Source organism: Hemicordylus capensis, chromosome 4 (assembly GCF_027244095.1).
Source record: "Hemicordylus capensis ecotype Gifberg chromosome 4, rHemCap1.1.pri, whole genome shotgun sequence".
Lineage (NCBI taxonomy): Eukaryota > Metazoa > Chordata > Lepidosauria > Squamata > Cordylidae > Hemicordylus > Hemicordylus capensis.
Window position 1 is genome coordinate 118811322 of NC_069660.1, and position 22074 is coordinate 118833395.

General features: G+C 42.2%; 1 long non-coding RNA gene across 1 annotated transcript; it reads right to left on the minus strand.

The window, feature by feature from the left end:
* Positions 1-882: 882 nt before the first annotated feature.
* Positions 883-20049, minus strand: LOC128323500 (uncharacterized). Its single transcript, XR_008306295.1, has 3 exons — positions 19770-20049; positions 8308-8498; positions 883-1542 (listed from the first exon to the last, which is right to left on the minus strand). It is a non-coding gene; the product is annotated as an uncharacterized LOC128323500 (long non-coding RNA).
* Positions 20050-22074: the final 2025 nt, after the last annotated feature.

The window sequence follows — 22074 nt, forward strand, 5'->3', positions numbered from 1 at the left end:
TGTGTGAGGGTTGGACAGGTGCTGTAGCTACTTCTCGCATAATCACATTGTCCACATCTGGATCCCAGAACCAGACATTTTTTGGATTGGAATTCCAGCCACACGAAACCTTTCTTACGGAACAGAGATGTAATAAAATAACGCAAGACACATTCCCTGACATTCCCTAGAAAGGATCACATAGCTTGAGGTGTCTGAAAATGTCTAACTGTTTGATAGGCATGGGAGTGGTCTCTCTATGAGTCAACTGATGATCAATTGATCTGGGCCCAATTGCCAGTTGCATGTATATTAAAGTAGATCATGATGAAAAAATACATGAATGTGCTTGTCATACAGGTCACAGATGCATTTTCTATGTGTATCTGAGTGCAGAAAGTCAAGGGAGAATTTACTTATTAAATTGCCACAAAAATATATACCGCTAAAGCTTAATGCAATTATTGGGATAAACTAGTTCACACATGAATTATTATGAAAAATAATAAATACATGAGACCCATGTATAATCATCACAGATCGAACTAAAAGTTCATATCATCAAGAGTAATCAGTAGTGGAAAGAAGTCTCTCTCTCTCTCTCTCTCTCTCTCTCTCTCTCTCTCTCTCTCTCGCTATCTATCTATCTATCTATCTATCTATCTATCTATCTATCTATATATTTAAAAGCAGTAATAATGGATTGGATTAAGTGGTAAAGTCATGTTTTTAAAATAAAAGTGTTAGGGCTGAAACATTTAATGTTAGATTAATTTGACTGATCATTATTTTTAGCTAAAATGGGATCCCTAACAAATCAGACTATTTAGATATATATGTTGAGGCCTGCTACAACCCATGCATGCATTATCTGAAAACAAAGTTTATTTCTTGTTTCAGAACTATTGTTTTTATCCCGTATGTTTATTTATGCAAATTTAATTGAGCAATTAACTTAACAAAAACTAATAAATCAAGATTTATTTGATCAGACAATAGCCTTTAAAATATTATAGCCCCAAACATTTTCTCCATATAAAAAGGAGCAGCAAGCAAACCCATAAGAATTAACGTGTAACAGAATGAAACAAAGAACAATCTGATTAAGCCAGCTTGCCACTGGGCTCCTCTGCCTCAAAGCTTTGACACGATACAGATTCCTTGAAGTGTTTTGCACATTAGTACAAAGTTGATCCTCAAAGTTTTCATTAAGCACCTGTCATATCTACTGAAAGACTAAGCAGGCTGATCTGAATGCCTCTTCCCCTCCGCCTTTCCCCCATGCATGTTATCAGTTTATGCCAAAAGCTTCTTCTTTTCAATAGGAAAAGAGTTCTACCGATTGCTTCCAACATCTTCTTATTAGTCACTCTCACTGGACTGGAGCACAGATGAAAATGTCAGAAAAGCAAAATGGGGTATCCTTGCTTCTGGTGAGTCTGGAAAAAAAGCTGGATCATTTGCATCCATCCATCACAGTTAACATTTGTTAGACTCAACAAAAGCAGCAATCCAAATCTTAATTTGATACCGAGTAAAGCGGCAGACACAGCAATCTCATTTCTGCAGGGGGGAAAGGAAATTGATGCAGTTATACATCAGGATCAGGAAGACTAGACAATCCAATCATACTATATGATTTAGAGAATGAGAACGAAACCGTCGCACAAACATATAGATAATTGTACTAGTTATACTCTGTGCAAAAAACCCTCCATCCATATTTCCCTGAAGATGTGTAGTTGATTATTTTGAATGAAACTGACAATTATCCATTGCTCTTATTACATGAAGAATCAGAATTGATATTACTCTTCCTAGTCTGCAAGAGTGATCTGAATTCTAGAATGGAAATATTCCTTACTTCCTACCTAATCCCAATGGTAGGAAATAATCTCAACTGCATTGGAAAAGGTAAGACATCCAAATAAAGCAGCCAAAGATACAACTAGGGTTGCCAACTAGGGACTTCTATAGAGGACATGCAACTGTTTTGGGGACCAAGTAACTTTTTATTTATTTATTTGTTGTGATGTCTGAAGTTCAGGTGGGGGGGCAGCTGGAACACTTTGCTCTCATGAGCAGCTTCTCTTCCTCTGTTTCCTTCCCCTTCCTACTGACCACCCAATGGGGAAGCCAGAGGGGAGGTTCTGCTTCAGTGGCAGGTTGCAGAGTCACGTGGTACAGAGGCACGGATAGGTGAGCCCCGCAGCTTGCTTGCTTAATGTGGTGGCAGTAGTGGTGAGAAGTTAGCAGTTAGCTAACTAACTCTACTCAGGTAGCAGTTACCCCTGCTAACTGAGTAAAAAGGCACCTATTTAGCATGGGGTGAGCAACTGGCCCTATTGTCGTAAATCTGTTAGCTTGGCTAACCCAACAGGATTTACAATCCCCTTCAGCACTCCCCTTGTGAGATAACAGAAAGCAGCAGCGAAACTGCAAGAAGGAAAAATAAAAGGCTCACAAAGAAAATAGTAAATGAATTAAGTCCCCTGAACTGAACTAGGTACCCCCCTCTAACAATAACTGAGTAATAAGTGAAAAGAAAACACAAAGCAAGGAATGAAACAAGCAAAGGACACTAGAACAAGAAGTTAACGGAACAAAGCAGGAAAGCATAAACAAGACAAACTGGAACTCAGAAAAGTTTGGCATTCAAATAGCACACTGTCTGCGGCCAGCGAAAGTTGCAAACAGCATCTGAGCAATTGAGACACTGCTAAATATATATGGCTCAAGAGAACCAGCAGCCAATCAGGCTTCCCTGAGTCAGCACTTCAGCTTCCTCTCTTGTGATCTCCTGCGCCTGTGTGACTCCCACTGAGCTTGCCTCTTGAGACGTCTTCTCAAGACAGGTGAAATCCCAGGCTCCTCCCCATCAGAAATCATACCTGGCAGCTGTTGCGAATCCTCAGCTCCAGAGTCTGGTCTCCCTGCCAAATCCTGTTGCTATGCCTCTGAGCCCTCAGTAGCAGGCGGATCCTCCTGCTCTGACTCTTCTGAGTCAGACGTCTGAGCCATGACACCTATCCAACCCCATCACTGTATCCCTTCAATGGCTGATGCTGGTGTTACCTTGCATTTCCTTTTTTGTTCATGAGTCCTTAGCGACAGGGATGCATCTTATTATTTATCTTTCTATGAAAATCTCTTTGAAACCTTCCATTGAAAAGTGGTATATAACTGTTTGTAGTCATAGGGAATAGCAAGTGAGTGGGAGACTGGGCATGCACTGCTGCACCAGCATGCAAAGAGGCTGGCTCAGTAGCTAGCTAGCTGCCTTGCCTTGAGTCAAGAAGTGAAGTAGCTGGCCTGGTTGGGGAGAACAGGCTGGGTGACCCATGAGGCAGGAGGACAGAGGACTGTGTGTGTGTGGTAAACCTAACCAAGAGATGAATTTACAGTTAAGAAGTAGGGGCCTTGAGAACTCTGCACCTAGGCAGCAGTCTGAGCAGACATAGAGCTCACTTAGTCATCAGCGTAACAGTGGTGAATTGTGTTTATTCTCAAATTATCCAATTTTTATCAAAATATGCATATATAATACCAATAAACATATGCAAATTTTATTCAAAGTGGAGACCTTTTTTTGGCGAAAAGCATCTTCTATTCCCACTCATTTGGCAATGCATATCTTTCTCCCCTTATGAATCCTATGTAATTCTATAGAATTACACAGAAATCAAATTGATTACATTATTGGTGCAAGGAGGTGGAAGACCTCAGTTATAACAGCAAAAACGTGGCCAGGGCTGATTGTGAAACAGATAACAAACTGCTCATTTGCAAGTTCCAAGTCAAGCTAAAGAGGAAAAACAAAGCTATCCAGCTTCCACGATATGATCTTGAGAATGTTCCCACCATTTTCAAACAGAACATCAGGAACCGCTTTGAAGTTCTGAACCTCATTGATAGGGAACCATAGGAACTGTGGAGTGAAATCAAAGAAGTTGTTAAGGACGAATGTGAAAAGAGACTGCCAAAGACCAAGAAACAGAAGAAAGCAAAATGGATGTCAGAACAGACGGTGGGAATTGCCAAGAATAGGAAGGAAGCCAAAGTCAAGAAAGATAAAGACCTCAGGAAGGAACTTAATAGGGAATTTCAGAAAGCTGTTAGAAAAGACAAGGAGCAGTATTACAATGACATCTGTAAAGACCCTGAGGATGGAAATAGACATGGAAAAGGAAAGTTTTCCAAAAGGTCTCTGAACTCAGAAGGAGGTTCCAACCTCAAATTGGTATGTTAAGGGATGCCAAAGGACAGATAGTAACGGATTCAGAGAAGATCAAACAGAGATGGAAGGAGTATTCTGAAAATCTGTACAGCAGGGATGTCAACATCCAAGATACTCTAGAAGATATTTGCTACTTGAAAGAACCTCTAGTATGGGAAGATGAAGTTAGAGCAGCACTCTGGTCATTACCAAGCTGGAAGGCTTCAGGAATTGATGGAATAGCTACAGAAATATGGCAGGCAACAGAAAAAGAAACAGTCAAGGCTCTAACCAAGCTATGCCAGCAAATCTGGAGAACGACACAGTGGCCAACAGATTGGAGGAGGTCAGTCTATATACCCATACCAAAGAAAGGAGACTTAACAGATTGCTCAAACCATCACACAATATATTTAATTTCACATGCTACCAAAATAATGCTCGGGATCATCCAACGCAGATTAGAGCCCTATGTGGAAAGGGAAATGCTGGATGTTCAAGCTGGTTTCAGAAAGGGCCACGGAACAAGAGACATCATTGCTGATGCACGCTGGATAACTGAGAAAGCCAAAGAATACCAAAAAGAAGTCAATATGTGCTTCATTGACTACAGAGAAGCCTTTGATTGGATTGACCATGTCAAGTTGTGGAATATCCTTAGGACATCTCATTGTTCTCATAAGAAACCTATACATAGGACAGAAAGCCACAGTCCAGACGGAACATGGTGAAACAGACCGGTTCCAGATCAGCAAAGAAGTAAGACAAGACTGTATACTTTCTCCTTATTTATTCAACTTATATGCTGAACATATACTGACAGAAGCTGGACTGGAAGAAGATGAGCATGGTTTTAAAGTTGGAAAAGGAAACATCAATAACCTGCATTACTCTGATGAATGCTGATGACAGTACTCTTAGCTTAGAATGCAAATGATCTGCAAGCTCAAGTAATGAAAGTCAAGGAGCACAGTGAAAAAATGGGACTATGACTAAATGTAAAGAAGACTAAACTAATGACAATGGGCACAGCAACCAGCCTCAGAACTGATAATGAAAACACTGAAGTGGTGGATAGCTTCTGCCTTTAGGACTGACCGTCAACAGTAAAGGATCCAGCAGTCAAGAAATACGCCACAGACTGGCACTTGGTCGGGTTTTTAAATTTTATTTATTTATTTATTTTTACATTTCTATACTGCCTTTCGTTAAAAGAAAACCCCAAGGCGTTGCAATGAAGACCTTGGAAAGGATATTTAGATGCTGTGATGTGTCTACACCTACAAAGATTAGAATCGTTCGGACAATGGTTTTCCCCATGACACTCTATGGATGCAAAAGCTGGACTTTGAAGAAGCAAGATAGAAAAAGCATTGAGCCTTTTGAACTTTGGTGCTGGAGAAGACTTTTGAGGATACCATGGACAGCCAGGAAAACAAACAAATGGATCATAAAACAAATCAATCCAGAATTTTCACTTGAGGCACAAATGACCAGGCTCAAACTATCATAGTTCGGACACATTATGCGAAGACCCAGCTCTCTTGAGAAGTCCATAATACTGGGAAAAGTTGAAGGAAAGAGAAAAGGAGGGCGACCAGCAGCAAGGTGGATGGACTTGATTACAACAGCAATGGATGCACCACTGAGAGACTTAAAGGCCAAGTTGAAGGCAGATCATCCTGGCGAGAATCTATCTATGTGGTCGCTAAGAGTCGACACCGACTTGACGGCACTTAAGCAAGCAACCAAGCATATGGCTCTGAATCAGTCAAGCTGATGTTACTACTTGTTTAAACCGACAAGACTTAGACCTATAAGGTTTTCTTCTCAAGACAGAATTATCCTTATTTCTGGTACAGACTTCTCATGAACAAAGTGATAAAAATGTCACATTGGGCTTAGAAAGCATCACAATAAGTCCAGGTTGCAGATATCAGTACAGCTCCTATTAAACAACATCTCCATCAGCATTTATCTGCATCTAATTTCAAGTTCTGAACCACATATTCTCTCAGGTGTTGTTATGGACATAAAATAATTTACTCCAACTGATACAATACTGGTTTATTTAATAATAACTTTCCCCACCATCTTATCTGCACAAAACACTCATAGAAATTAAGAACACAGGCTAAGGCAAGCAACACAAAAAATAATAGGGGAACCTTAATAAAACCAACAAAATATTTGTTAGCGATGTAATATAGATTGGACAGCAGCTACTAGATTAAATTGGTATAGGATGTTATTGGAGATAAGAGAAAATAGCTACTTGAGCATGCCTTTTTAAGAAAACAACGTGGAAGGAAATGATTATTTGTGTCGATGACCTTTTAAAATTCTGTCTCCAATCATTTTAGATAACTAAAGATAATGAACCCAACCAGCCCTGCCCCCTTCCTTCCCAGGTATTACAGAAACTAAGCCCCCACTCCTCTGTGATGCCATGGTGATAGCAACATATGTGTTTATATAGATCAGATTAGACACATAAGCCGTAGATGGAGGAGCGACACAAAAATCAGTGTTAAAAATAGCAGCACAAACTGCACTCAGAGAACAGAACCACCCCAAAGATCTATTTTTACCTTCTTTGACTTTTTTTTTAAAATTTAAACTATGTTCTCATCTTGCTAATGCTAATTTCTATGGCAACAGGAAACAACAACTTTCAGCAAAGTTGTCACAACACTTGCAACATTCACTTTGGGTGAAAGCTGCACCAAACTCTACTGAGGACATCTGAATCAGAATCAGTTTTAATCAGAACTCAGTTCTTCTGCAAAGCCTCAGGGTACATCTAGATGTAAGTAGTCTTGGGAAACCCTGTTTAAACAGGGTTTTGAAGTGCATGTAGAGGAGCGATTCAGATGGACACTCCCCCTCACACGATGATGATGATGATTTATTTATTTATTTGATTTCTATACTGCCCTTCCAAAAATGGCTCAGGGTGGTTTACGCCAGGAAATAATAAATAAATAAGATGGATCCCTGTCCCCAAAGGTCTCACAATCTAAAAAGAAACATCAGATAGACACCAGCAACAGTCACTGGGGGTACTGTGCTGGGGGTGGAGAGGGCCAGTTACTCTCCCCCTGCTAAATAAAGAGAATCATCACGTTAAAAGGTGCCTCTTTGCCAAGTTAGCCGGGGTCAGGGATTAAGGGATGCCCTGACAGCACATCTACGTAGACTAGGGATGTGAACAAAGTGCTTCGTGGACATCCATGGGGGCAGCAAGTGGGTGCATTAAACAGAAGGAGACAGGTCTTACCTGCCCCTCTGGCACTCCTTCTCTGCTCCACTACAGTGCTGTCGCTTCCAAATGGCCACACCGTCTCTGCAAATAAGCCGTGCACGGGCTTCCTGCATGAGAACAGGAGGTTCTCTATTTCAAGCATCCTGTGGGCAGTGGTGTCAGGTAAATGGTGTCCTTGATGTGCAGACACCATCTTGAGTTCTCAGTAACAATTGCTGAGCACTCAAGATGGCATCCGCGCATGCACGGATGCCATTTACGTGATGACACCACCCGCAGGATGCAGGGAACAGGGAACTTCCTGTTCCCATGCAGAAAGCCCGTGGCACGGCTCATTTGCAGAGACAGCACAGCCATTTGGAAGTGACAGCATTGTGGTGGGGCGGTGGAGACCTGCCTCCCTCTGTTTAAAGTACCCGCCTGCCCCTGGCCGAAACGTTTTGGCTGGGGCAACTAAAATCATTACACACCTTGATTAGAGGCACCAAAACAATTTGTGCACATCCCTACCAGAGACGTCAGAGGGGGCACACTCTCGGTGTGAGCTGTCCTGATAACATGTGCCAGTGGGCATCTCATCTGAACCAGGTCATAGCCAGGATTTGTAGCCATTTGCCAAGAGTTTGATTAAGTGCTATATATAGGTTGTATACATAGGCTGTATACATGTGTGGCTCCCTCAGGGCAATTGGGATCCTCAAAAAGGTAGCATTTGGTTCAGATTTCAAATGTACGTGTCGAGGTCAGGAGAGGGAACAATAGGCACGGTTCTAATTCTCTCCATCCCCAATATTAACTGAGTGTCTGGGGATGCTTATACCAACAGCAAGAAATAAAATTCACTCACCTTCCCCTTGTTTCCACAGGTACAACTCGAACTTCCACAAAACAAAGAAGCCCATTACTTCTTCAACAGATGGCTGCATGAAGTGCTAAGTTCAAAGAGAACATGTGCTAATATTTCCTGAAAGAACATGTTGAATGGTTTATGCTAAGCTGGCAGGAGAACTGGGCCTTTGTTCCTTTGTTGAATTCATTCTGAAAGGAGAAGGTAAATAATACATCCACTCTCCTTTTTCTACGGCCATTTATTTCATGGCCTCCTTTTGTCTGTGCACTTCTCTCAATGTGCACTTAAGCCTAATTCCTAATATTTATCAGCTTTCTATTGTTTCTTTAAAGAAGCCAGCCTCAATGGTCCAAAGCTGTGGAGCCACCCAAATCACTGTTGGATCCTCATATGAAGCCCCATCTCATAGCCCCAACCTATGTGAACAAATTCTTGAACAGATACCGCTCAGCCCGAGCGGACACAGCGATGGACACCTAAAGCACCATCTCCTGGGGGAATCCCCCAATGCACCACACACATTGTATGGTCCATTGTGGGATATCCAGAGGCTGGGACACATGGTTCCGACTTCCGGAGCTCTGGACTACGTGGTGCAGTGCAGATCATCTGGGAGCATGAGCCACACTCTTATTTCAGCAGGAAGTGCATCCCAGAGTCTCAGGATGGCAATGGAGAAGGCTGCACAAGTTAGCCCACTTCAGTCTTAACGGTTCACACATCCACCATCTTGAACTGGGATGGACGACATCATCACAAACTATGCCCTTGAGACGTCCCTATTTCTCCCTATAACCTTACCCAATTTGGTTCATATTGGTTGAGGCATTGCGAAGTTGATAATGTCGGGGGGCGCAGACACACACACAGGATACCGGGTGATCTCCTAAGCTAACTTTCCTTAAGGAAAGTAGACTAATAAAAATGAATTAATTAATAAGTAATAGCATTGGCCCATGAATGAAAGGGGCACTGCACTCATGCAAAGGGTTCCTTACAGGGCACTAAGTCTGGATGTCACCCAGTAATAATAATAATAATAATAGAGCCCTTTAGTTTCAGAATGGACTCCTAAGACCTTGATTCTCTATAGAGATAGACACATGCAGAGAAGCCTTTCATGTCATAGTGGGGCTATGGATGGGCTCAGGGAAATGGTGGGATCCATGCAACTAGGAATGCCAATAAAGTTTGCCAAATATGCATAGCTGCAGAGATCTGTAGCATCAAACTCATGCTTAATCTCAAAGGATGAAACTACAAAGGGCACTGGACAGAAATGGCCATATGTTGCAGCATACTTTTCAAAGCAACAAAGGCACGGCTCACAATATGAATATCTACAGTGAAATGATAGCAATTTCCAGGATAGATCCCTACAGTCCAAAGCCTTGCTGGATACTACTCATCTCTGTGTGATCATTCTGCCACAGATGTGGAGGAGGACTGACGATGCCTTTCCTCACTTACTGTTTATCCAAGCAATAAATGCCAGGCAAATGTCCTCCCCCTCAGAAGTGGGAAATTTCAGCCTCACAACATTTTTCATCGTCATCCAAATGTTCTGAATCACTACTCTGGATTGAGATTCCTGTCACCTCTCAGCCATGCATAATTTTCATACAGACGCCATGCTATTAATAACCGCACATTGACAAAGGGGTATACATTCCCCTTGAGATAGCTTGGCCTATTTGTCTGAAAATAGTATTCAATAGCTATTTTTAGACAAATAATTCCAAATTGAGAGTCCCACTTCCAATGCCAGCCCAAGACATTTTGACACCTGGACATTGAAATAATTGGATGTTCTGCCCTTAAATGGCACCCAAATACTACTTCACTCTGCTTCATAGTGTGATTAATAAACCTGAGAAATCCAACTCCTGATTATTATTATCTTTTAACTCCAAGGAGTCTAAAGTTAAGGATTCATTTTTGGATGATATTAAAGGCTTCCTCTCATTCCCAATTGCCGCAGATCTCAGTGCAGATCTTCAGGTTGTACTAAACCAACTCCTTATCTCCTGTGGGGTGGTCCTCACTGACACTAATGCCTCGGCCTCTCCCCCCACCCTATTCTTTTTGAAGGGAGGGTGCAGGTGGCACAGGTCAGATCTTGGGTCCTACAAAAACTCTAGAGATTTCTGCAAATGGACATCCCTGGGGAGGGGTTTTCCATGGTAAGTTGTCACTATGTTTCCTGGGGGTGGATTCACAATCCTGGTTGTGCTCCCGTAAGTGTTCCCCATCAGGTGCACATTTAGAGCATCTTTTCACAATAGTCTTTGACACCATTCAACAAATTGTGAGGTGACTTTTTACCTCCATCCCATGACTTCACCTTTACATAATAAAATCTGGTATATTTTATTTATCATATTTTTTATACCACCTGTTATGTACATCTCTAGGCGGTGTACAAAATTTAAAATATTTAAAAGTCACAAATTAAAACACATGACACAATAAAAAATAGAATAAAATAGTTATTAAAACAAGTTGTTAAAAGTATTAAAATTAATTTTAATCAAAAGCCTGAGAAAACAGGATAGCCTTGAGGTTCTTCCTGAAAATAAACAGAGAAGGAGATGCTCTTATTTCAGCAGGGAGCATATTCCAAAGTCCTGCGGCAGCCACAGAGAAAGCCCAGTCCTCTGTCGCCACCATACGAGCCGGTGGCAACCATAAATGGACCTCTCCAAAAGACTGTGACAGTTGGCAGGGTTTATGACAAAGGAGGCGCTCTCTTAAATAGCCTGGACCCAAGCTGTTAAGGGCTTTATAGATAATAATCAGCACTTTGTATTTCACCCAGAAACATATTGGCAGCCAGTGCAGTTCTTTTAAAACCGGTGTTATGTGGTCCCTTCGTGTTGTCCCAGAGACCAATCTGGCTGCCGCATTCTGTACCAATTGTAGTTTCCAGACTACTTACAATGGCAGTCCCACATAAAGCACATTACAGTAGTCAAGCCTGGAAGTTACCAACATACAGGTGAAACTCGGAAAATTAGAATATCGTGCAAAAGTCCATTAATTTCAGTAATGCAAATTAAAAGGTGAAACTGATATATGAGACAGACGCATTACATGCAAAGCAAGATAAGTCAAGCCTTAATTTGTTATAATTGTGATGATCATGGCGTACAGCTCATGAAAACCCCAAATCCACAATCTCAGAAAATTAGAATATTACATGGAACCAAGAAGACAAGGATTGAAGAATAGAACAATATCGGACCTCTGAAAAGTATACAGTGTACTGTGCTTGATTGGCCAGCAAACTCGCCTGACCTGACCCCATAGAGAATCTATGGGGCATTGCCAAGAGAAGGATGAGAGACATGAGACCAAACAATGCAGAATTGCTGAAGGCCGCTAATGAAGCATTCTGGTCTTCCATAATACCTCATCAGTGCCACAGGCTGATAGCATCCATGCCACGCCGCATTGAGGCAGTAATTGCTGCAAAAGGGGCCCAAACCAAGTACTGAATACATATGCATGCTTATACTTTTCAGAGGTCCGATATTGTTCTATTCTTCAATCCTTGTCTTCTTGGTTCCATGTAATATTCTAATTTTCTGAGATTGTGGATTTGGGGTTTTCATGAGCTGTACGCCATGATCATCACAATTATAACAAATTAAGGCTTGACTTATCTCGCTTTGCATGTAATGAGTCTGTCTCATATACATCAGTTTCACCTTTTAATTTGCATTACTGAAATTAATGGACTTTTGCACGATATTCTAATTTTCCGAGTTTCACCTGTATATGCCACCATTTTAAGGTCATTTGTCTCCAGAAATGGATGTATCTGGCGTATCAGCCGAAGCTGATAAAAAGCGCTCCTGGCCACCGCCTCAACCTGAGAAATCAGGGAGACCTTTGGGATATATCATATCAGGGAGAGTGAGGAATACTAAATGTCTCCCTGATGTAGCATACCATAATGCTGCATTCCAAAGGAAAATTCATCTGGGTGCTTTCCAGACGGCAACTTAAAATTACTTTGCTACCTATAGGCTTGGTCTGTGTTTGAACGATCCTGGTTTCGAAGCCGTTCACACAGCCACAGCCTGTCTTTGGATCTTATCTTGATGTTTCAGGTTTAAAGGGTTGTATGCAGTGTTCCCTCTAAGGCGTGCACATGTGTGTGCGCTCACACATTTTTTGATGTCCGCTCAGTTAATTTTAGATCCCACTCAGCCTGAATCAGGAAGGCCCCACTCTGAATGCTTGTGCACACAGACTGCCTTGATACTGCCGCCCAGAACATAATTCATTCCATACACCAATGGAAAAAATATAGAGAGAACACTGGTTGGATGTGTGTGAGGAGACAGTAGCTGGTTTTCTTAGTACTGAGAACAGTTTGCAGGCTTGCTCCATTTTTTTCCAAGGTGCCATGTGGAGGGGCTCATCAGTGAATATATCTTAATCAGCTTTTCAAAATTCTTTTCCTTTCAGCTTTTGAAATCAGTCTTTAAAAAAACAACACCACGATGTCCTTGCACAAAGCAACCAGGCTCTGCAATCAGCTTTTAAAAAAATAATTCCCCGGTGCTGCTCTTGTGCAACAGTACCAGCCGTACCTCCTTCGGTTGCAACTGGCCCAGTATTCTTGAATAAATTCACCGGGGAGGGGCAGAAAGGAGGAGAGGGAAAGCCATCAAGTCACCTGCCCCCTCCTCCTCTTCTCTCTCCCCGCACCCTCTGTGTGTGTGTGTGTGTGTGTGTGTGCGTGTGTGCTTCCTCTCCTCTTCCTTTCTCTCTCTTTCTCCCCTCAAAGCCTCAGCCTAGGAGGAAGTGGTATAAAATCCAATGGCTAACTCTAACTGGCTTCAAAACATGACATGCTTGGAAGCCAGCCATCAGATTTAACACCACTCCCTCCCACGCTCAGGCTTACAGTCTAGAAACTGCAAGAAAGCACCCCAGGGAGAATTACTGGGAAATGTCACCTCGTAGTGAGTTTTCCACTTCCAGTGAGAACCAGGTCTTGTTAATAACTATTGTATATCCTGCGTATTTGTCCATTTTTTATAAACACTGCCATACAGTTGGCCATTATGAGTTATGGCTTTTTATCATGCTGTTATGTGGAACTGCCAAAACTCACAAAATGTTCTCCAGTGTCCCCTGGTACAGGGATCAGCTGTCAGACTACAACTCTTAGAGCTAATGCAATTCCAAAAGGCTGTTCTTTGGAATCCCTAATAGTGCTAATGGGCCTAATGAAACAAGGCTCTCAAAAGGCTCCATTTACACCGTCACTGAAAACTAAATTGTGCTTCAGAACATATTGCTGGGGATAGTTCTCTACTGCAGGAGTGGAGAGGAAGGGGTAATGAATAGAATAGATGGTAGTGGGTATTTAGATGAATAAATAACTTTTTGATATATATTGTTTGTAGTCCTTATGTACTATCATCCAAAATAAATTTGGTTTGCCCCGCACCTTCTTTTTGCTGAGCTACATTCCAATGCTCAAAATGCTGAAAAAATAGTTGCCCAAATTTAGCAATTCCTTATAGGCTCTGCAGCACACATGGAACTCCCCCAACTGCAGAGGATTGCCCAGTTTATTCCCAAGACTTGCGTTTTGGGCGGTATACAAATGTGTTAGTTAAATAAATAAATAGATAAATAAATAAATATTCCGGAGGAGAGAATCATTCTATGCACACAAAGGGATACGTGTGAAGCCAGTCTCTCCTTTGAAAAGAATAGCCGATCTTCCCCTTTGAAGTCAACTTCCAGGCACTATACAGAGCTCTGAATTGGGGTCAGACTGGAATCTGTGCAGTGTTTAAGGAGATGGCCAGACATAAGAAATAATCATTTGAATTGTTGATCTCAGACTGAGGGCCAGTTTACACAGTCATCTGCTAGACTCTAATGCATAGAGTCTAGCATTAACCCCTGCTAACTTGGCAAAGAGGCACCTTTTAACGTGGTGATTCTCTTTTATTTAGCAGGGGGAGAGTAACTGGCCCCTATCCACCCCCAGCACAGGACCTCCAGTGACTGTTGCTGGTGTCTATCTTATGTTTCTTTTTAGACTGTGAACCCTTTGGGGACAGGGAGCCATCTTATCTAACTATCTATCATTTCTCTGTGTAAACCTCTGTTGCCAGATTTGGCTTTTTAAAGCCAAATTTTGGGTTATGGCCCATTTGACTCACGAGTATCCCCCTTAGGTTCTGGCCAAACCACCCTGAGCCATTTTTGGCAGGGTGCTATAGAAATTGAATAAATAATAGTGGGGAATCAGGATGTGTGTGGTGCTCACTGCTTATTTGCTGTACATTTTGACCCAGGGTGCCTGAGCACATGCCTCAGCTTTCAGAGCCAAAGTAGATGTGTTGGAAAACATGCAGCTCTTACCAAAAAAACCAAAACAAAAAACCGACAAACCACACATGTTGTGGAGAATTCATTTCTGTTTAGTGTTAATGAGATCAATGTATAGTTTTAGTCTGTGAGAGTTCCCCTCAAGAACTCTTGGGTGTCTGAGGAGAGACAGGATATGATTGACAGGTTTGATACATTGGGCTGGACCAGTCACTCAAACAAGGAGCGGAGATATAATCTGTTCCCAGCATTTTATCAAGGGTGATTGAAAAGCTGTCATACCCAGCTCCCAGATGAACCCTCTCCCCATTTCCTATCTTGATTTTGAATCCACAGAACTGCTGACTGAGAGTGTGCACAGATCTCCAATCCTGGCTGGGTGCTCCCCCAGCCCTGCTGAGGGTTGTGTAGATATTGGATAAGCCTACACTTTACCAACCTGCTTTTTGGAGGGTTTAACGATTCTGTCCTGAGGTGAGGAGGGTGGAGGACAGAGAGATAGATAGTGATTAGAAACTAAATGGGTTGTTTTCTTATATTCCACAAGAGGATAGGAAATGACCTATTCAGCCCAGCATAGCATCTCTTTTTAGACTGGCAGCATCTTGGAGACAGGGAACCATTTTCTAATTCCTTTTGTTCTGTAAACTACTTCGTGAACTATTATGTATATAAATACCCATAATAATAACAACAGTAACTTTTAAAAACCTGTTTGACAGATGAAAAACCAACAATGGGGTTTCTCAGTATTTTGTTCAAGGTAATAGAGACATCTAGTGGCAATGACTGGAATAGAATCCAGGAACAAGTGGTTTATTTCCTAAATTACAAGATTCCACCAAGAGTCAAGAGTCAAAATACTTAAGTCACGAGTTTTGTCTATATAGACATGTTAAACTAGTTCTGGCATTTCCAAAAATGCCAGCTTTATGAGTAGCTGCTGGGGCGTTTAGGGCATGGCAGCCTCCTAAAACCCCTTTTTGGGGCCAATAGATGCTCTGGTTTTATTATTCCCTTAGTGGTCTAAGTGATTATTTATTCCCTAAAAAAACTACCAAGGCTCTTTTCAAATTATGGAAATACTTAACCAGACATGAAGTGCAATTATATATATATTCAAAAATATATTGTTCTATCTCTCAACATGCCAAAAATACAAAAGAAAAATAAGTAAAGCAATACCAAGAAAGCTCTGATTTCCATGGGGAATGTGCCTGTGACCCTCAGGGACATATTTTTTTAAGGAGGAACAGTGAGCTTTTAGAAGGAAGGGGAGATTGGTGATAACTGCCCTGCCCTCATAGCATTAGCTCAACGTTAATCAAAATGTCAGCCACCATTATTTTTATTTTTAAAAGTTTTATCCCACCCTTCTTCCAAGGAATTTAGGGTGGCCTACATGTTCCCCTCCATTTTATCCTCACAACTATCCCGTTACATAGGTTAGGCTGAGAGTGACTGGCCCAAGGTCACCCACTTCATGGCTGAATAGGGATTTGAACAAATTTGACACTCTAACCACTACACCAATCTCCCCTGCAATGTTCAGACACAGGGCAGCGTTGTTCTAGCACTCCCCACTCAAATAGGGTAATGGTGAGGAGGCCTAGCAGCAGGGGCAGCCCTTCTGTGGAGTAGTTGCCTCAGGCAGCATATTGGGGTGCCAGTGAGGCAGCAAATTGCCCTATTGGTCTCCCTTTTTAAAGAAAAGCGGATGTGGGGGATGAAGATGCATGCATGGAAAGTGACATTGGGCACCCGCCAAATTCAGGTGCACAGAGGTCTTGAGCCACCGCTGCTTAGCAAGCTTGGTAACGGTTGGACATGGCCCCCATATATTGAGTGTGTGCCCTAATATCCTCTTTAGAGTTCAGAGGGGAGGGGCCTCATAAGGCAAACCATTAGGGAAAAAGTTCCTTGAAAGTAGACATTTTTGAAAACAACGGTCTTATAAAATGCCCCCACGTGTATGTGTGTGCACGCGCATGCGTGTGTCCCTGTCAACTTCATAATACCTGGATCAATATGAACCAAATTGGGTACAATTGTAGGGATACATAGGGACATCTTAACTGTGTAGTTTGTAATGATGTCCTCCACCCTGATCCAAGATGGGGGATGTGTGAACATTTGAGGTACAAATGGGCTAACATGTAGATTGCCTAACTGATTTGGACCAAATTTAGTCCAGTTGCAGGGATAGTGAAAAGAAAGTAGGCAGATTAGTTCTTACTAGAAGAACTTGTTTTAAAAACAACAACAAAAATGTTGGTAGACATAGGATCAGAATGGGGGCAGCAAAAAGAAAGTGGTTGGGGCCTTCACAGCAAAGGCTCTCCTCCATATTTGCTTGATGGTTACACACGAAACCTCAACAAGCAACATGCACATATTCAGTGCAATTCACTGGAGAATTCTTGGGTCTTGCACAATCTCTATTGAAATGAATGGTAGCACACTAGGTTGTAATAGGTGCCTATCAGTGCTCATGCATACCCCCTATTCTTCACAGTGAGGTTTGAATAGGACAGAACAGGAAAGCCTGTGCACTCTAGTAGTTTGTGTGTCGGAATAGCAGCAGGGTGACCCAGATTCAAATCTCTACTCAGCCATGAAACTCTTCCGGTGAACTAGGCCAGTCAGTCACTATCTCTCAGCTAAATCTGCTTCACAGGGGTGTTGTGAGGATAAAATGAAGGAAGAACCTTGTAGCTGTCCTGAGCTCCTTGAAGGACACTAACTAATAATCCAAGTGGATTATACCGTTTCACTATTCCTTTTAAAAAAATAAAATCAGGTTTATTATTTAGGCATGGAAAACCTAGAATCAGGATATTTCCACTTTAAGTGTATTCAGCAAGACCCAAGTAATAACAATTTGTTATAAGGTAAACACAGTGGAGTAGAATCATGAAGGGATAAAAGGGTAAAAATAATGCATCCTGAAAACAACAGACAACATGGATGTTTCCAGGCAGATTAATACCTTGTGTACTTGACAGCTGAGCATGTTTTGAAATTTAAAGATGTAGCTAAGAGGATAACGTGCACACCATGTAAACAGTTCAGAAGCTAAAGGTTTCAAAAATGTTCTTGTGTTTTTTTTCTCCTATAAACTAAGAGGACCACACTCAGCTTTGCTAAACCGAGTAGAAAGCAAACTTTATCCAGAGTGCTTGAAGTATCCACATTCAGACATAGGGAGAAGTGTCTACTGGTTAGTCATCTCCTTAAGAAGGTAATGAGTTTATGGTGGTTGAATATTAGATACTGACCTTAAATGACCATCTTTATAAATATTTATACAATGACACTGACTCCATTGCTATTGCACAGGGATATGAGTAACAAAGGGGGGAGGGGAACACTTCCCTCCTCTGCAGATTCTGTAGAAAGAGGCTCAGTGAGGGTGAGGGATAGACATTTAATAAAGTTCACTCTGACATCTGTAAAAGACAGTAAGGTCATTCACACAACTTGTGAGTCGGGCGGGGATGGGGGGGGGCTGAATCATACCTACCTCCCCCGCCCCCCATTTCTTGTTTTGGCTGTGCAGCTCGCATGCCCACACAACTGGTGGTGCCGGGATCCGCGGAGCCATCTGGAGGCCAGGGAAATGCAGCCCAGTCTCCAGAAATCCCATAATGCACCATGCAAGAAGTGCAGTGCATTGGGGGATTTACCCACAATGCACTGCAGGCAGCCCAAGCAGACACATGACTCGGTACTAGGGTATAAGAGTTTGCTCGCGCCCTTTTACCTCAGCAATAGCCCAAGGCAAAACCCCAGGCTACCTGGCAGGGCAGCGCCAGGATCAGCCTTGATCCCATTGCCCCACACAGCAGCCCTACCCAGGCAGGGCTGTGCAGGTCTGGGTTGGACTGCTTGTGTGAGCAGCCTCAGTATCTACAATCAATGAGGCTATTCACAGGATTGAAGAAAATCAGGCTAGCCTCTGCCAGCCCGATTTTCTTCAATCGTGAGAACCACCGGGCTCAGCTGCGAGCCCAGTGGTTCTTGAGCGGCTAACCCGCTCAAGTAGCCCGCCCCTTAGCGGGCGCTCTGCAAACCCAGGCTATTGGATCGTGAGTAGCCACGGCGCTGCTCTGCGCCACGGCTACTCATGAGGAGACCCCTGGAGGGGAAGTGAAAAGCTGCCTCCCGGCTCCGGGGGTCTCGCCAGCATGCCCTGTGCACTCACGCAGGCATGCTGGAGCTTGCGTGGGCCTATCGGCCCCTGCTACCCCCAGCCCCCGCCAGCTCCGTCACGGAGCCGGCAATCACGTGGGCGGCCGATCTGGCTGTCCAGGGCTCCCTCACCTTCCAAACCGGGTCTCACTGATCGTGAGACCCAGCTCAATGTCTCTAATTAGCTCACTAGGCATCTTATTTATAATAAGCTAGACATTACTTCTTGTGTCAGGGAAAAGTACACCTTTCCAGGTGGTTTCTTCTGCAAGTGTGTTTAAGACCAATGCGGAACAATTGCCACTGGTACTATTTTCTACTGGACTTGTGGGTATAGAAAATCACCTTGTACACAGACAGTAATAAATCACCATCATCCTCTCCAGGGTTCTCTGCAGGACAGCAAACAAGATTTTAAAAACCAGGAAAAAAAACGACAAATCTAAGACCAACTGTCTTTATGGAAAATATAATTGTTTAAATACCATGATCTGTCCAGTCAAACCCCCTACCAAGGAGTTTACAGTGGCCCATTTGCAAAGCACAAGGGAAAACAGAAGGGATGTGAAGGAACAATTAAATTTCAAGCCCCCCCCCCCACCTTTTTAAAGGAAAAGTCTAGCCCTTTAGACATAGGCAGAGCTGTGTGAAGACCTACAGTGTGTACTCCAAAGAGAACATTCTGTGACCAATGACTAGCAAGGAGACATGTCTCACTGGCCTCCCCTGAGTGAACACAAATACTTCCCTTTATTTCACTGTTCATCAGAGCAGGTTTTTTTCCTCTCTCTTCTACAAAGACCTACATTTCCCCCCTGCAAGCAAGAAACAAAAGGATTTCTTCCCACGTCCATTTGGATTCCTTAACAGATCCCCTCACTCTGCTGACAGAGTTGGTATCAGACCTGATTTGGAGAACTCCAAAGAGGGTTGATCACAGGCACCTGGTTCAGTCTGCCTTCTTGAACAGAAGAGTAACACAATCAATTGACATCAAAGCTCCTTTACCACTGCTTCAGGGTAAATTGCACCTTCTCTTGATGACGCACTGAAGGCCTTAAAGTACCACAACCAACCATCTGAGTGCACATTAGTGATGAATGAACTTCTCCAGCTCAGAACTGGCCTCAGCTAGCTGAGCTACTGTTTTATTCTATCCAGTAATCTTATATGTTTTGCTGTTTAGAAGTTTGTCCCAGTGGGGATCCTGTAGAGGCGGGTGGGTGGGTGGGAGGAGAACCTTGAGTTGTTTCTGAATAAACTCTTAGTTAAATCTATATAAGATTCCTTTGTGTTTGTGAGGGAAGCAGCTATAAAACAGTGACTTAAAAAACAACCTACCCACCAGAAAATAGTTTAGTTGCTGCCAAGCCTAGTTCCAAACTCCAGAAGTTTTGTTGCAATACTGATGACATCATTGGGACTATAACTGGGGTTCATATGCTACCACAAGCCCATGATCCTTCCCCACAAATCTTTGAACACCCTCTTTCCTACTTACCCGGTGGTACCATCAACAGCGGCAATGCCATCAGCAGCAGGGAGAAGAAACCTTTCTGGGATGCCTCCCACTACCCAGCCTGGAATTTTAACATGTCAGGCACCAGGGATCATGGGAGATGTAGTTTTTCCAGGGTCCCTGTGTCCAGGGGACTTCATTCTAAACCCGAAAAGAACTCTGGGGAGAATGATGCTTGGTTTGGATTACAGACACATTACAACCTGGGCAAATTCTTGTAACAAACAGCTCCCATTGCCCTTCATTTCTGCAACATCATTAGTGAAAATAATAGAAAACTCATGCTGGATTTCACTGAGCACACCATGCAGTATTTTCTGATGGGGTGGTCTGAAGTCACGACAGCAACAAACAGGGTTTCTTTCCCACAACCACTGACTGAGTCAGAGACATCTCATCCAGCAGTATTGTTCCAGATGGGGAGTGGCCAGTTAGAAGCCGGCTTATCCTACCCAGAAATTGAGTTATGTATATTATCATGGGATTTCTTTAGTATTATTATTTTGTGCATCACTTTGAATTTTTAGACAATAGTATTCTTTAACATTTATACAGCACTTCCATGTTATTTATTTGTTCGATTTGTTTTCACACTGTTTCACATACATTATTTAAATAATTCTTTAATCAGATCTGGAGTAGAATAGGCCATTACAGTGGATGAGAAGACAATATGTTGATGACTGCTGTATGGAAAATGTACTCTTATGCATTTCCCCCAGTGTAGCATTTTCAGGGTCAATGCTCCAAGGTTTTGATTTCCTTTGGATGAGAGAGAGCACTAGAGACTTAAGGTGTCTTTTGTAATAGTAGTTTAACTTACAAATATACAAGCAGAGTCTATCGCAAATAAGCAGACTCCTAAAAACAGGAAGCTGATTCCCAGAGAGAGCAAGAGAATGAAAGACTGAGAGAGCACCATTAAACTCCAGGATGATTTGCTTTCGGCTAACTCCCAGACAGTTCTCCACAACCTCTCTGGGTGCAGACAACTGTTTGTTAAGAAAAGGCTTGCAACCCTGTGTATATGCTTTGAGCTCTTGGCTTCATGTATATGTGGCTGTATCAGCAAACAGATAATACTAGTAGGTGGGGCCCGTTATTTACTAGGCAAAGTCATTTGCATAAATTACACTTATAGGAAAGTTCAAGTAAATATATGTAATAGAATTTTGTATTAATATGTCTGCAAAAGGGAAGTAAAAGAAGAGTTCAAAATGTGTAGTACTTCAACTTCAAACATCATTAACCTTATATAGTAAATTTGAATCATAGTAAATTTGAATCTGAGAAAGATTTTGTGCTTCTCTTGGGCATGATGTTGTTTTGGAATTAAGGATCTGATTATTTATTAAACATCTGTTGAGAACAACAACAGTTAAAGTATGATTATAATTATTTCTTCTTTAAAATAAAAAATTTTAAGTGCCCCCCCCCATCATGTTCCAGTGTAAAAGTAGTGAATTCAGCTACTTTAAGTGGTAGAATTGTTCATGCAAAATTTTGTAGCTGTAGGTAATCGGGAAGTGTGATATTCAGCATTTCTTCTAAAAAATTTTTTAAATCAAACCTTTCAGCGAGCATCCTAGTGTAAAAAGCGGTGCATTCTGCTAATTTCAGTGGCGCACTTGTGTATGTAAAAGTTGGTATCTGTGTAGGTCAATGGGAAGTATGACTTTATTTTGCACCAA